A 15,459-nucleotide genomic window follows, 5' to 3' on the forward strand; every position below is an offset into this window, starting at 1 on the left:
GTGTATCGGGCAAAACAGGAGATTAAACCTGGAATCTTCTTGGTCTGTATGACACAGTTGTACAGCAGGTGATGCACTGACTTATTTGGGGATCTAGTAAATTTCTATCTGAATGAAATAAATGCAAGTCTTACATAGTGATTTACATAGACAGGGGGCTGATCGTGACTGGGAAACCAATTAGATTGCTAAATTTTTATCATTTGTTGTGGGATGCAGCTCTTGGGGTTTGGATGGTGCTTTTTAAAGTTAGGATTATTTTTCAAATTAGGGTTAGCCTAAGAGAAACATCAGGATGATTCAATGTGAAAGTGATATGGGTTTGTGAATATAAAGGAGCTACCGTACAGATTTAGGTTGCGCACACCTCTTCCAGGTGGTCCTATACTGAACCAAAAGTGTCTGCATTTAAAATATTTAAAGAGTACTGATGTACCACACAGCTACATGCACCAGTGTTACGATTCTTCAAGAGTTAGGTGCGAAAATAGAACTAATGAGGAAAATCATCAATTCCCATTTCGACCATGCCAGTCATGTCAGCAGTGGAGAGCTTAAATGCACCATTTTGGGTGGATCATTCAAAGAAAAGAGAAGCAGATGTCTATTGAAGTCAATGTTTGACCAAATCAAGCAGTGACTTTATCAAAAGATTTCAACTTGTAAAGTTTAGGGGTAATTTTCAGTGCCATTCTCTAGGTGGGGAGCCTCATCGGTCGGGAACCACACATCAACATACAGGCATGATTTCCTGACCATTGGTCTGATGTTGTGCACAGTGTGTGCTCAAATTTCCAATATGTGCTCCTGGTGGGCAACGCTTCAAACAACATCTCTGGAACCCATGTCAAATGAGACTAAATACAATCTCATCCAGACCTGCATAGCTCCAGCTTCTAATTCTCCTCGCTGGAGGGTGGATTGACAGACAGAATGTGCTATGTGAACAAAGAAAAAAATGACTGTAGCGTGGATTGCCATGGTTTTTTGAAGGCTTTAGCAAAATCTTGGGATTCCATGATTCAATGCCACAAAATAAATTGCTTTTGTCTTTATCTATGCAGCACCCCACTGCTCTTTAGGAAAGAAAAAGAATGAAAGGACAAATGGTGGTTATTTTCTAATATCTATTAAAATTAATTCTACTAAAGTCAAAACAAGGCAGAATGAATTCACACGTTAGGTTTAAAAGGATTATCTTCTTGACAAATGGCAAGAAAAGTAGACACTCTTACTTTGGAGGATGTGGATATTTAATGATCTCCTCATAGTATTAATTTTGTTCTGTAAATCAGCATTGACATCTTTCAGAAACTTTTGACAGAATTTGTTATTAAAAATGAACAATTCAATTTAAACGAAGCTTGCAATGGTAAAAGGGTTTCATGGCTGCCGTCAAAGTTTAATGTTATTCTCTCCAAGCTGTAGCTGCTTTTTAAATTGACATTTAAAAAAACCTTGCATCTAATGCCATGAGTCTATGTACATGAACATGCCCATTGTAATTAGCCTCCTGTATGATACCATTGTGCATAATGTATTTTATTGCACTGTGAAATCAAAAGAAAATAACTTCAATGTTCTCATACTAGGAATCTGAAAGCAGTTGAAGGAAAGTGGTATTTAAATAAATCTAATTGTAATACACAAACATCACTCAGATGTCAAAAGTTGCACGAAAATACGTCTTGAGATGGTGTCATTTATTCAGATATATGTCGCACACATACTTGTTATTATATTACAACATGATCTGACTTCTGCTTTAAGAAACAATGGCAGGCTTTATTCAATGCAGATACAGTAAAAGATTCACCATTTTGAAGGTCAGCGTGAAAGGCTTTTTCAGTTGCTATCTCTAAGTGAGCATATATATTTTGGAAAGTTCCAAGATGAAACACAGACCCTGCAGGTTTAAATGTTCCCTAACCCAGAGTCTCAGACCCTGCTAGTACTAGTGCTGTCTAAGCTAGAGTCCCGCTGACTGGTAAAACTTTCCATTTGGGACTTCACACATTTTCCGGCACTATCTAAGTGTTGTTTCTTTAAAGAAAACTTAGAAGTGACAGGATGTCGGACTGGACCCATAACTCTCTACAGTGCTAATCTCAGCCAAGTTGCACAAAGGAAGCAGTCAGTGAAGGTGAGATCCTTCATTCTTCAACTGCTTCCACTCCATGAGGATAGGGAAACATGAGGCAATGTTGCAACCCTTGTGAAGGCCTTGCTGGGGCAGTATTGGCAGGAATTTTGGAGCAAATTGCCTGCTCCCTTCTCAGATCACAAACAGCGTGTAGAATCGACAACCTAAAAGCAAGTGGAAGAAGTAAGTATTAATGGACAGGGACAGGAAGATTACAAGTTAAAATTAACTCGGTGAGGTGCAATGGTACAATGATAATCATAAAAGGACCTTCAGCTCTTTACTTTTTTTTTGGTCATTAATTCTTGTCACATCTGTTCTGCTGAGTGAATGAACAGCTGTAATATTCACCCCAGGCAATGTTCCAATGAAAATTGAATCCATTCAGTAGCAACCAGCATTGTATCATCTTACTGTAGTTATTATGAGATTATAGAAAACACGTTCACATACTGTGGTCTGGTACTTCACAGGAACTTCCTCTCCTCCAGATATGATTTCAATTTTTAGGAACTATTGCTAGGCTGCATAAACAGATATTATCTCAATGGTGGCCATAAATCTTTGTGTAGGACTGTCACATCATATATTCCTATAATAGCATCCAGGATAAACATTAGTACCCTTTTCTATGCTGGTAATTACATTAGCAAAACAATAAGAATAAAATTGCAATTTCCCTTTGAAAATATAATTTGAAAATATAAGTGTGAAATACAATGCTCAAGACAATTTTTAAAAGGACCCAAAAGTTACTTTGTCACTCTCCCGCACCCAAACCCTACTCCACTTCCCCAGTGCACCCCATCCCATTTCATAGACACACTATAACCCATTCAACTCCCCACTTTTCACAAAGACATGCTCTACTTTAATTCTCTCAATTCATACTGGCACTCGTCTCCCTCTCCTCCCTCAATTCAGCATGGCATTATTATTGACCCCTCTCAATTCAATCTGGCACTCTTTTCCATCTCCTCCAACGGGGTTCAAGCTGGAACTCTTCTTCCACCCTCCCCATTTAAACTAGTACTCTTCTTCCTGCTGCAACCACCTCTGTTCACATTGGCATGTCCCCCCCCCCCCCAACCCCTGGCCTTCAGTTTGAGCTGGCACTCTTTCCCCTTCTCAGTTATTACTGGCACTCTCTTTCCCCCAGCCCAAAGCACCACACTTAGCTTCTTCCCTCTCCCGTCCACAAAGAAGCATTCCCATCATTTTCCCTTTTCCCTCTACCCTTCTTTACCATTTATTTCAACGATTCTCTACCCTTCAATGCCATCCATGTTGCCCTCCCCTTTCCTCCGTCATTGTCAGTGATTTCCTCATTCCTGTTCAACAACTTGCATTTAAACAATCTTTTCTCCTTCATTGCCGTCCATTTCAATTTCCCTTAGCGCCGCTCCTACCTGAGTGCTGCTGCTTGAAGGGATTTCGGTTGCTGCATACTGTAGCTAGGAACTCCTGGGAATTCCTACCTACAGTATGCAGCAATTGGAATTGCTTTGATTAGTGGATGGGTTCTTATAGGAGCAGCACTGAGAGGAGAGCAGCTTGGTGCATTCTTGATCTTTTCAGCAAATGCTGATAGACAGACTGGGCCCCCAGAAACACTGCTGGTCAGTGTGAAATACTAGTTGGCATGTATGCTCCCCTCTTGCACACACTCAGTCTTTCTCTCTAACCTTCACTCATACCAGTGAATTAACCCAGAATTTCAGCAACTAAATTGAACATTTTCTACTCTAGACTATAACTAAAGCTGGAAGTGAGCACCCCTTGCAACCTGATACCATTTCAATAATCATTCTTTTGCTTGGCTGGCATTTTAATACACACAGAAACCATACTTAAGTATCTCCAAACCAAGCTGCTGAGCAATTCACACAGGTTGGGATTCTGATTATCTGATACGGCATGTGTACTCTCCTGTAAGGACACAGCCCACTTAACTAACTGCAGAGAGTTTAGACGCAGGTTGGCAAGAATCAATGATTAAGTACTCTGGGGTATTGATGAAGTACAATTATCTCAAACTGTACAGATTGCCAGCACAGAACGCTGTTAAGCTTCCCATTGCTTATCCAGCTAGGACCACCCTACCTGCGGGCCATTGGCTTGCAGAGTTATCTGGAGCCAAGTGGAAAGAGTCCTAGACCCCCATGGCAAGTCTACCCCTCCAGGTCCTATTAATGAACCATGACGGCTGATTAATCATCAACTGTGCCAAGGAGTGCTGCAGGCAATGGGGTGCTTGCCAACAGCTGCTTAATCTAGACCCTCGTGTGAAGGGATTTGGCAAAGAAACATGCCCACCGTGAAGCTGACTCATTTCTATAACAACACTTAAGGGGCAATTTTCCAGAAGCACAGATCAAAAATTCCAACGTACACTGTTCACAATTTTTATACCATTTAAATGAATGCTCAGAAAATCATGCGCAATGTGTGCAATACGTGCTCTCTGCAGGCGAGACTCCCCGACCGGGATTGCAAAGTCAGAAATAATCCTGCAGTATAAAGAAAAAGCAAATATTTAAATCTCATCTGAAGGGATGTTTGCATTCCAGTGAATGATCCTGTTCAAGTTTAAATATTTTGCAGTGGATAGACATACATGAGTTAAATAAATTTTCTTAAATGGAAATAAACTTCAACTTATTTAAATATTTGCATAACTAATTTAATTAATATTTTATCCACAGTGAGTCACATTGAGCGTGTGTTTTTCACCTTTAAATGTTTTACATGAAACCTTAACACCTGTTAACTGAAAGAATGATGGGCAATTGTGCAGTGCTTGGTAACCATATATGGGACTGCTATTTATACAATAGATCTACATGTTATTTTGACAGTCCCCAGAGATACTATTTCACACCAGTGAAAATAATCCAGAAATGGCATAAGAAGTAGCAGTTGATAAGTGGATCTACATCAATAGAATAGATCATTGCAGCAAAGTAGAATGGATCAACGGTTATCTGTATTCCTATTATCCACTTTCTTGCCTATCTGTGAAAATATTTGTGGAAATCAGGAGACCAGTGGATGCTTCTGCTGGGCACTCTGTAGCCCTCTGGTCTTAACACAGATTTTAGTAACTTCAGACCTTAGCTGCACCTTCCATTTTATTCATTGTAGTTGGTGCGTTTGATGTGGGGAGTGTCTGGCAGTGACCGGAGGAGAAGACATGAGTTAACATTTGGGTTAGAGAACCTGTATCAAAGCATAGTATTGGCAGGGGTGGGGGGTGCGGCGGGGGTGTCTGAGCTTATGACGTTGGTCTGCTGCTTTTCCTATCTTGCAATTGGCAGATCCATAGTGTTTCAATTGCATTTTCTGTTTTAATTTCATATTTGCTGCATCTATAGCTTTATTTTTCTTTATTTTTAAAATTTAGTTCTCAAGATGTTCTGTACATGAACCTCTCCCGTGTCTTTTCACTGCCCTTCCTCCACCGTGTGCATATTCTTTTGTCCTTTCTATATGTTTACCTTTCTTTGCACTGATGCTCTTTTATATCACCTGTTTTCTATTAAGCATGCCTCTTGTGATTGGTGTATCTGTTGATTCTCTCCCCCTTTTCCCTCCCCCTTTTTTTTCTATTTTGCCAACCTTTTTAAAATTCCAGTTTATCTCTCATCCTTCAGTTCAGATGAAGGGTGCACACCCGAAATGTCATAACCTGTCCTTTCTCTTTACAGATGCTGACTGACCGGCCATGCATTTCCAGCATTTTCTGCTTTTAGACCAGCGAATCATGTTCTAGACACAAAAGGCATCAAGGGGTATGGGGAGAGAGTGGGAATATTGAGATAGAGGATCAGCCATGATCATATTGAATGGCGGAGCAGGCTCGAAGGGCCGAATGGCCTACTCCTGCTCCTATTTTCTATGTTTCTATGTGTGGAACAGCATTAACAGCTTGCCTGGTTACTTTTGATTCTTAAGTGATTCAGAGATATTACTTCACCTGTATGTATCATCTCTGCTAACATTAATCTACACATACTAGTCCTGGTCAATATTTACCCCTCAACCAACATCATTGAAACAAGGTTATCTGGTCATTATCGGATTGCTGTTTGTGGGAGCTTGCTGTGTGCAAATTGACTGCCGCATTTCCTACATTACAACAGCGACTGCACTTCAAAAGTACTTCATTGGCTGTAAAGAGCTTTGGGACGTCCTGAGGTCGTGAAAGATTCAATATACATACAAGTCTTTCTTCTTTCTTTCTACTAGCTTGAGTGAAACAATGCTGTGCCACTGGGAGCAGTGAAATTTCTCACCCAGCTGAGAAAGTGAGTGTCAGCTGGCTATTTTTACCGTGGGGGGCATCACACCTACGCCCAATCCTATACTCACTAACAGGTCGCACCCATGAGGACGGCCTCAACCGGGATCTTGGGTTCATGTCACGCTACACGTAACCCCACCAGCGAATAAAAGTTATATGTTTTTAATACAACAGGTCATTTTCTGTCTTTCTCTTCCTTTAGAATATTTCTCCCTCTCTCTCTCTGTTTTGTGTTCTGGCCGTTTGTATATTCGGTGGTCCTGTAAGTAACACCTCTCTGTCTGAACACTTTGATTGCCTTGACAACGGGCAGTTGGAAAAATTATCTGTAATCACCAGGTATTGTTCTCTGAATATAAATGTGAAACGTTCAAGGATTTCATTTCCACATTCACCTGACGAAGGAGAAAGCCTCCGAAAGCTTGTGATTTTCAAATAAATTTGTTGGACTATAACCTGGTGTTGTAAGATTCTTTACATTCACTAACAGGTGACATGGTCACTAGTTTGCCAACCTGTTCTCCATATTTGAGCTTACACAGTGAGAACTATTCTACCATGAGACACCCACTCTCTAGCTCCCCCCTTCCCCGACTTAAGGAGTTGGGGGTTCTGGTAGGCTTCTTATTAGGTGCTTTTAAAGTTTGGCTCAGACTCTTTAATCTGTAATCCATCCACAGAAATCCCAGAGAAATGGCAGATGATAGGGAGAGTCCTTGCGGAAATATTAGGCGTTTTTAGTTTAGGTTTTAGAAAGGCTGTATGTCTGAGCAATTTCCAATCAATCTGTATAGATATCAATTTGCAGTAGCATTGAAATTGGATAGATGTTCAACTCTCTTCCTCAAAATGAAGAATAATATGCACTTTTATTCTGATAAGGACAGTAAAAACTGAGCTCCAAGCAGATAATGATCAGGGTGACTAATAGACGGTCAGATGCATGACATTTCAATGTATATCAAAACCGAGGAGGACGTTCAGTTCTCAAAGTCAAATTCATTGTCCTTATCAGGTATGATATGACCAAAGGAAATTAGCTAAAAGCATATTTAGAAGAGATATCAGGAAAAAACGCTTTATGCAAAAAAATGATAAATGTCTGGAACAATCTACCAAGTAAGATAATAGAGGCAAAAACACATTGGGGCTATTCAAAATTCAACTAAATGACACAATGGGACAGTTAATGCACCAGAGCAATGAGCTTCAAAACGCTGAATGGCCTTTCCTCATTCCTGACTTTTCATATGCTGTTATGTTCTTGTGACAGAAAATAGATGAACTCTGTAATATATAACAGTACAAGCCAACATTGACTTTTGTACTGAGTGCCCTATTCACTTTTCAGCAGGAGACTAATGTCACTCCAGTTCAATACTATCAACTGTGAATAGGAGGCAGAATGTATGGAAGTGTCAGCAGTCTGGGATTGCCCCTAACTTGTGAGATAAACACTGGCTTCAAAACAAACAGGCTAACTTTTCTTTTATATATTCATTCATGGGATGTGGGTGTCTCTGGCAAGGCCAGCATTTATTGCCCATCCCTAATTGCCCTGGAGAAGGTGGTGGTGAGCTGCCTTCTTGAACCCCGGCAGTCTGTGTGGTGAAGGTTCTCCCACAGTGCTGTTAGGTAGGGAGTTCCAGGATTTTGACCCAGCGACAATGAAGGAACGGTGATATATTTCCAAGTTGGGATGGTGTGTGACTTGAAGGGGAACGTGCAGGTGGTGTTGTTCCCATGCGCCTGTGGCCCTTGTCCTTCTAGGTGGTAGAGGTCGCGGGTTTGGGAGGTGCTGTCCCATATGCTTTTTTAACAGCCTTTAGTTTCTGCGAAATAGTTCTGCATTCATTACATTAAACCCATGCAAAAGACAAAAATTGACTGCGGCTACTAGCACTAAATTGATTAAAACTCTAGAAAAATTCAAAATCTGTTTCCAACTGAAATTGCATGTTCAATCCAAAAATTATGAACTGTAATTAAACATCAATAATTGAATAATGGAGGTAAAAATGGCAACTATCTAGTCATAATTTATTTCTTGTTAAACCCAGCTATCTTTAAATAGCTTGCACTAATATTTGCATCAATATATTTTCATAGTACTCCATGAAATAAGTATCTAAAATAATCAGTGGGATACCCCAATCAAACTCCCATAAGATCTTAACGGTATTCAAAACCACAATATCTGTTTAACATACCAGTGAGTTTAAAGCTGTTGCAGCATCTTTCATCCAATAGTTTGGTCCCTAATTGTCTGAACTATTCCAAATCATATGCAGGTGTTGCAGAGGATACAGTTGTTTAGAGTACATATTATATTATCATAGTAGGTACAGCACAGGAGGAGGCCATTCGGCCCATCGTGCCTATGCCAGCTCTTTAAAAGAGCTATCCAATTAATCCCATTCCTCTGCTCTTTCCACATAGTCCTGTAAATTTTTCCCCTTCAAGTATTTATCTAATTACCTTTTGAAAATTATTATTGAATCTGCTTCCACCACCCTTTCAGGCTGTGCTGGAATGCACAGTTAAGGGGAGATTTGATAAAGGTGTTCAAAATCATGAATGGTTTTGATAGAGTAAATAAGGAGAAACTGTTTCCAGTGGCACAAGGATCGGTAACCAGAGGACACAGATTTAAGGTGATCGGCAAAAGAGCCAGAGGCAACATGAGGAAACATTTTTTCACTCAGCGAGTTGTAATGATCTGGAATGATCATTACAACTCGCTGAGTGAAAAAATGTTTCCTCATGTTGCCTCTGGCTCTTTTGCCGATCACCTTAAATCTGTGTCCTCTGGTTACCGATCCTTGTGCCACTGGAAACAGTTTCTCCTTATTTACTCTATCAAAACCATTCATGATTTTGAACACCTTTATCAAATCTCCCCTTAACTTTCTCTGTTCTAAGGAGAACAACCCCAGCTTTCTCAACTTGTCCTGCCACCTTCAAAGATTTGTAGCCTTTTAGTGGGATACGTGTAACATTCTTTGCCTTTTTGTGGGATATGTGGAACATTCTTTGTTCCAGTCCTACTCAGGTCCCCTCCCTCACCTCTTTTTCCAGTACATTGATGACTGTATCGGTGCCATTTCCTGCTCTCACCCCGAATTGGAAAATGTTCTCAACTTTGCTCACAATCTCAATCCTTCCCGCACCTTCACATGGTCCACCTCCAACTCCTTCTTTCCCTTCCTCGACTTCCCTATCTTCATTTCTGGGGAGAGACTGTCAATCAATATTTATTATAAGCCCACCGACTCCCACAGCTACCTTGATTACACTTCCTCCCACCCTGCATCCTGTAAGGACTCTATTCCCTTCTGCCAGTTTCTCCTTCTCCATCACATCTGTTCTGATGATGCCACCTTCCACACCAGTGCTTCCAATATGTCTTCCTTTTTCCTCAACCGAGGATTCCCCTCCACTGTAGTTGACAGGGCCCTTGACCGTGTCCGTCCCATTTCCTGCACTTCTGCCCTCACCCCTTCCCTTCCCTCCCAGAACCATGATAGGGTCCCCATTGTCCTCACCTTCCACCCCACCAACCTCCACATTCAAAATATCATTCTCCACTATTTCTGCCACCTCCAGCGCGATCCCACCACCAAACACTTCTTCTCCTTGCGTTCCCTTTCAGCATTCTGAAGGGACCGTTCCCTCCGTGATACCCTGATCCACTCTTCCATCACCCCCAACACCCGCTCTCCTCCTCACGGCACCTTACCGTGCGAGCACAGGAGATGCAACACCTGCCCCTTCACCTCCTCCCTTCCCTCCGTCCAGGGCCCCAAACATTCCTTCCAGGTGAAACAGTGATTTACCTGTACTTCTTTCAATTTAGTATACTGTATCCGCTGCACACAATGCGGTCGCCTCGAAATTGGGAGACCAAACGCAAATTAGGTGATCGCTTTGCTGAACACCTCCGCTCAGTCCGCAAGTGTGACCCTGACCTGTTGGTCACTTGCCATTTTAATTCTCCATCCCACTCCCACTCTGACCTCTGTCCTCGGCCTCTTACTCTGTTCCGATGAAGCTCAACGGAAGCTCAGGGAACAGCACCTCATCTTTCAATTAGGCACTTTATAACCTTCTGGACTCAACATTGATTTCAATAACTTCAGATCATAAACACTGTTCCCATTTTTTTCGGACAGCGGGTGCTGGTAATGATTCTGATGTTACCATTTACAGCTCCTCTAGACCCATCTTTTGTTTCATTACTTGTCCCATTACCACCTTCCTTGCTTTGCACCATCATCCCTTTTGTCATTTAATCACTCCTGCCCTCCATCCTATCACAGACCTTCCCTTTTGTTATTTCCTTCCCTCCCCTTCCTCCCCTACTTTCCCTGGCTGTGTATTTGCTTTAAAACTGTTTAATCTTCAAATTCTTCCAGTTCTGACAAAATCATTGACCTGAAAAGTTAACTCCGTTTCTTTCTCCACAGATGCTGCTTGACTTGCTGAGTATTTCCAGCATTTTCTGTTTTTCTTTCAGCTTTCCAGCATCTGCAGTATTTTGCTTTTGTTTCAAAGATTCGTGTATGTACACCTCCAGGTCTCTCTCTTCCTGCAACCCCTTTAAAATTATATAATTTAGTTTATATTGCCTCTCCTCATTCTTCATACCAAAATGTATCACTTCACATTTCTCTGCATTAAGTTTCATCTGCCATTAGTCTGGTCATTGCACCAGTCTGTCTATGACCTTCTGAACTCTGTTACTATTCTCCACATTGTTTACTACATTTCTGAGTTTTGTGTCATCTGCAAACTTTGAAATTATACCCTCTATGCAACCATCTTCAGCCGGAAGTGCCGAGTGGATGATTCATCTCGGCCTCCTCCCGATATCCCCACCATCACAGAAGCCAGTCTTTAGCCAATTCGATTCACTCCACGTGACATCAAGAAACGGCTGACTGCACTGGATACAGCAAAGGCTATGGGCCCCAAAAACATCCCGGCTGTAGTGCTGAAGACTTGTGCTCCAGAACTAGCTGCGCCTCTAGCCAAGCTGTTCCAGTACAGCTACAACATTGGCATCTACCCGACAATGTGGAAAATTGTCCAGGTATGTCCTGTCCACAAAAAGCAGGACAAATCCAATCCGGCCAATTACCGCCCCATTAGTCTGCTCTCAATCATCAGCAAAGTAATGGAAGGTGACGTTGACAGTGCTATCAAGCAGCACTTACTCACCAATAACCTGCTCACCGATGCTCAGTTTGGGTTCCGCCAGGACCACTCGGCTCCAAACCTCATTACAGCCTTGGCCCAAACATGGACAAAAGAGCTGAATTCCAGAGGTGAGGTGAGAGTGACTGCCCTTGACATCAAGGCAGCGTTTGACCGAGTGTGGCACCAAGGAGCCCTAGTAAAATTGAAGTCAATGGGAATCAGGGGGAAAACTCTCCAGTGGCTGGAGTCATACCTAGCACAAAGGAAGATGGTAGTGGTTGTTGGAGGCCAATCATCTCAGCCCCAGGGCATTGTTGCAGGAGTTCCTCAGGGCAGTGTCCTAGGCCCAACCATCTTCAGCTGCTTCATCAATGACCTTCCCTCCATCATAAGGTCAGAAATGGGGATGTTCGCTGATGATTGCACAGTGTTCAGTTCCATTTGCAACCCCAAAAATAATGAAGCAGTCCAAGCCCGCATGCAGCAAGACCTGGACAACATCCAAGCTTGGGCTGATAAGTGGCAAGTAACATTCGCGCCAGACAAGTGCCAGGCAATGACCATCTCCAATAAGAGAGAGTCTAACCACCTCCCCTTGACATTCAACGGCATTACCATCGCCGAATCCCCCACCATCAACATCCTGGGGGTCACCATTGACCAGAAACTTAACTGGACCAGCCATATAAATACTGTGGCTACAAGAGCAGGTCAGAGGCTGGGTATTCTGCGGCGAGTGACTCACCTCCTGACTCCCCAAAGTCTTTCCACCATCTACAAGGCACAAGTCAGGAGTGTGATGGAATACTCTCCACTTGCCTGGATGAGTGCAGCTCCAACAACACTCAAGAAGCTTGACACCCACTTGATTGGCACCCCATTCACCATCCTAAACATTCACTCCCTTCACCACCGGTGCACTGTGGCTGCAGTGTGTACCATCCACAGGATGCGCTACAGCAACTCGCCAAGGCTTCTTCGACAGCACCTCCCAAACCCACGACCTCTATCACCTAGAAGGACAAGAGCAGCAGGTTCATGGGAACAACATCACCTGCACGTTCCCCTCCGAGTCACACATCATCCCGACTTGGAAATATATCGCCGTTCCTTCATCGTCGCTGGGTCAAAATCCTGGAACTCCCTTCCTAACAGGACTGTGGGAGAACCTTCACCACACAGACTGCAGCGGTTCAAGAAGGCGGCTCACCACCACCTTCTCAAGGGCAATTAGGGATGGGCAATAAATGCTGGCCTCGCCAGCGATGCCCACATCCCATGAACGAATAAAAAAAAAGTCCAGGTCCTTAATATATATGAAAAAGAGCAGTGGCCCTCATACCGACCCCTGGGGAACACCACTGTATACTTCCATCCAATCTGAAAATCAATCGTTCACCACTACTCTCTGCTTTCTGTCCCCTAGCCAATTTTCTAGCCATGCTGCCACTGTCCCTTTAATTCCATGGGCTTCAATTTTGCTAACGTCTATTATGTGGTACTTTATCAAGTGCCTTTTGAAAGTCCATATACACAACATCAACCAAACTACCCTCATCAACCCTCTCCGTTACTTCATCAAAGAACTCAATCAAGTTAGTCAAACACGATTTTCCTTTAACAATTCCGTGCTGACTTTCATTTATTAGCCCATATTTTTCCAATTGCCAATTTATTTTGTCCCGAATTATCGTCTCTAAAAGTTTCCCACCACTGACATTAGGCTGACTGGCCTGTAATTGCTGTTTTTTTCCCACTCCCCTTTTTTGAACAGAGGTGTAACATTTGCAATCCTCCAGTCCTCCGGCACAATCCCTGTATTTAAGGAGGATTAGAAAACTGTGGCTAAACGCTCTGCAATTTCCACCCTTATTTCTCTCAGTATCCTAGGATGTATCCCATCTGGACTGGGTGACTTTTCTACTTTGAGTACTGCCAATCTTTTAAATACCTCCTCTTTATCTATTTTTACCCCATCCAATATCGGTACTACCTCCTTCTTTACTGCTACAATGGCAGCATCCTCTTCTCTAGTGAAGACGGATGTGAAGTATTCATTTAGTGCCTTAGCCATATCCTCTGCCTCCACAAGAAGATCTCCTTTTTTGTCCCTAATCGGTCCCACACTTCCTCCGACTTCCCTTTTACTATTTATATGTTTATAAAAGACTTTTGGCTTCCCTTTTATGTTAGCCGATAATCTATTCTCATACTTTTTCTTCGCTCCACTTATTCCTTTTTTTAGATCTTCTCTGTACTTTCTGAATTCAGTCTGGTTCTCTCCTGTATTATGAATCTTCTAATGTATATTTTTGGGTTCCCTTTTATGTTAGCCGCTAATCTATTCTCATGCCCTCTTTTTGCCCCTCTTTTTTTAGATCTCCTCTGTGCTTTCTGTGTTCAGCCTGTATTATGAACCTTACACTCGTTATAAGCCTCCTTTTTCCATTTCATTTTAATCTCTATATCTTTAGTCATCCAGGGATCGCTAGCTTTGGATGCCCTTCCTTTCCCCCTCGTAGGGATGTGTCTACTCTGTACCCGAACCAACTCCTCCTTGAAGGCCTCCCATTGCTCAATTACTGTTTTGCCTACCAATGTTTGATTCCAATCCACCTGGGCAAGATCCCTTTTTAACTCACTGAAGTTATCCTTCCTCCAGTTAAGTATTTCTATGCTTGATTGTTCCTTGTCCTTTTCCATAACTATTCTAAACCTAATGATATTATGATCACTGTTCCCCAAATGCTCCCCCACTGAAACATGCTCCACCTGCCCCACTTCAATTCCAAGAACTAGGCCAACACTGTTTCCTTCCTGGTTGGGTTGGAAATATACTGTTCCAGAAAGTTCTCTTGAACACATTTCAGGAATTCCTCCCCCTCTTTGCCCTTTACGCTGTTACTGTTCCAGTCCATATTGGGATAACTGAAGTTCCCCATTATCACTACTCTAAAGTTCTTGCACCTTTCTGTAATTTGCCTGCAAATGTTCTCCTCTATCTCCTTCCCATTATTTGGTGACCTATAGTATACACCCAGTAGCATAATAGCTCCTCTATTGTTCCTTAATTCTAACCAACTAGATTCTGTTTTTGACCCTTGAATTGCATCATCCCTTTCCAGTGCTATTATAGTTTCTTTGATCAATACTGCCACCCCCCCTCCTTTCTTTCCCTCCCTATCTTTCCTGAATACCTTGTAGCCAGGAATATTAAGTACCCAATACTCCCCTTCTTTGAGCCAGGTCTCTGTTACTGCCACTATATCATAGTCCCATGTGGTCATTTGAGCCTGTAGCTCACTTTATTTGTCACGCTAAGAGCATTTATGCGCATGCACTCCAATCTCATCTTAGACTGCCTCGCATTTGCCCCCTGTCTGATCCCTCCTATTTCTGAACTATTCTTTACTCTCATGCTACTTGTCCCTCCCAGTCCTCTGTGCACCTTGTTTCTCCTCTCTAATGTTTCATCCTGGTGCCCACCCCCCTGCAAAATTAGTTTAAACCCTCCCCCACAGCACTAGTTAACCACCCCACAAGGACATTGGTCCCAGATTTGTTGAGGCGCAACCCGTCCATCTTGAACAGATTCTTCCTGTCCCAGAACTGGTCCCAATGCCCCAGGAATCTGAAGCCCTCCCTCCTGCACCATTTCTCCAGCCATACGTTAACCTGTCCTATCCTACTATTCCTACACTTACTAACGCGAGGCATTGGGAGTAATTCAGAGATTACTACCTTTGAGGTCCTGCTTTTTAACTTCCTCCCTAGCTCCTGAAACTCTGACTGCAGGACCTTGACTCTTTTTTTT

The 15,459-nt window shown here is 42.5% G+C and overlaps 1 long non-coding RNA gene across 1 annotated transcript in view; it reads right to left on the reverse strand.

Moving 5' to 3' along the window:
• Positions 1-1,347: 1,347 nt before the first annotated feature.
• The window catches only part of LOC137321361 (uncharacterized), a 31,209-nt gene continuing 17,097 nt past the window's right edge, over positions 1,348-15,459 (reverse strand). Inside the window, exons 2-3 of the long non-coding RNA XR_010962791.1 lie at positions 4,556-4,653; positions 1,348-2,307 (exon numbers count right to left, since the gene is read on the reverse strand). This is a non-coding gene — a long non-coding RNA (uncharacterized lncRNA). The remainder of the gene's footprint in view (positions 2,308-4,555; positions 4,654-15,459) is intronic.

The sequence above is a fragment of the Heptranchias perlo genome, chromosome 5, assembly GCF_035084215.1.
Source record: "Heptranchias perlo isolate sHepPer1 chromosome 5, sHepPer1.hap1, whole genome shotgun sequence".
NCBI classification, from domain to species: Eukaryota; Metazoa; Chordata; class Chondrichthyes; order Hexanchiformes; family Hexanchidae; genus Heptranchias; species Heptranchias perlo.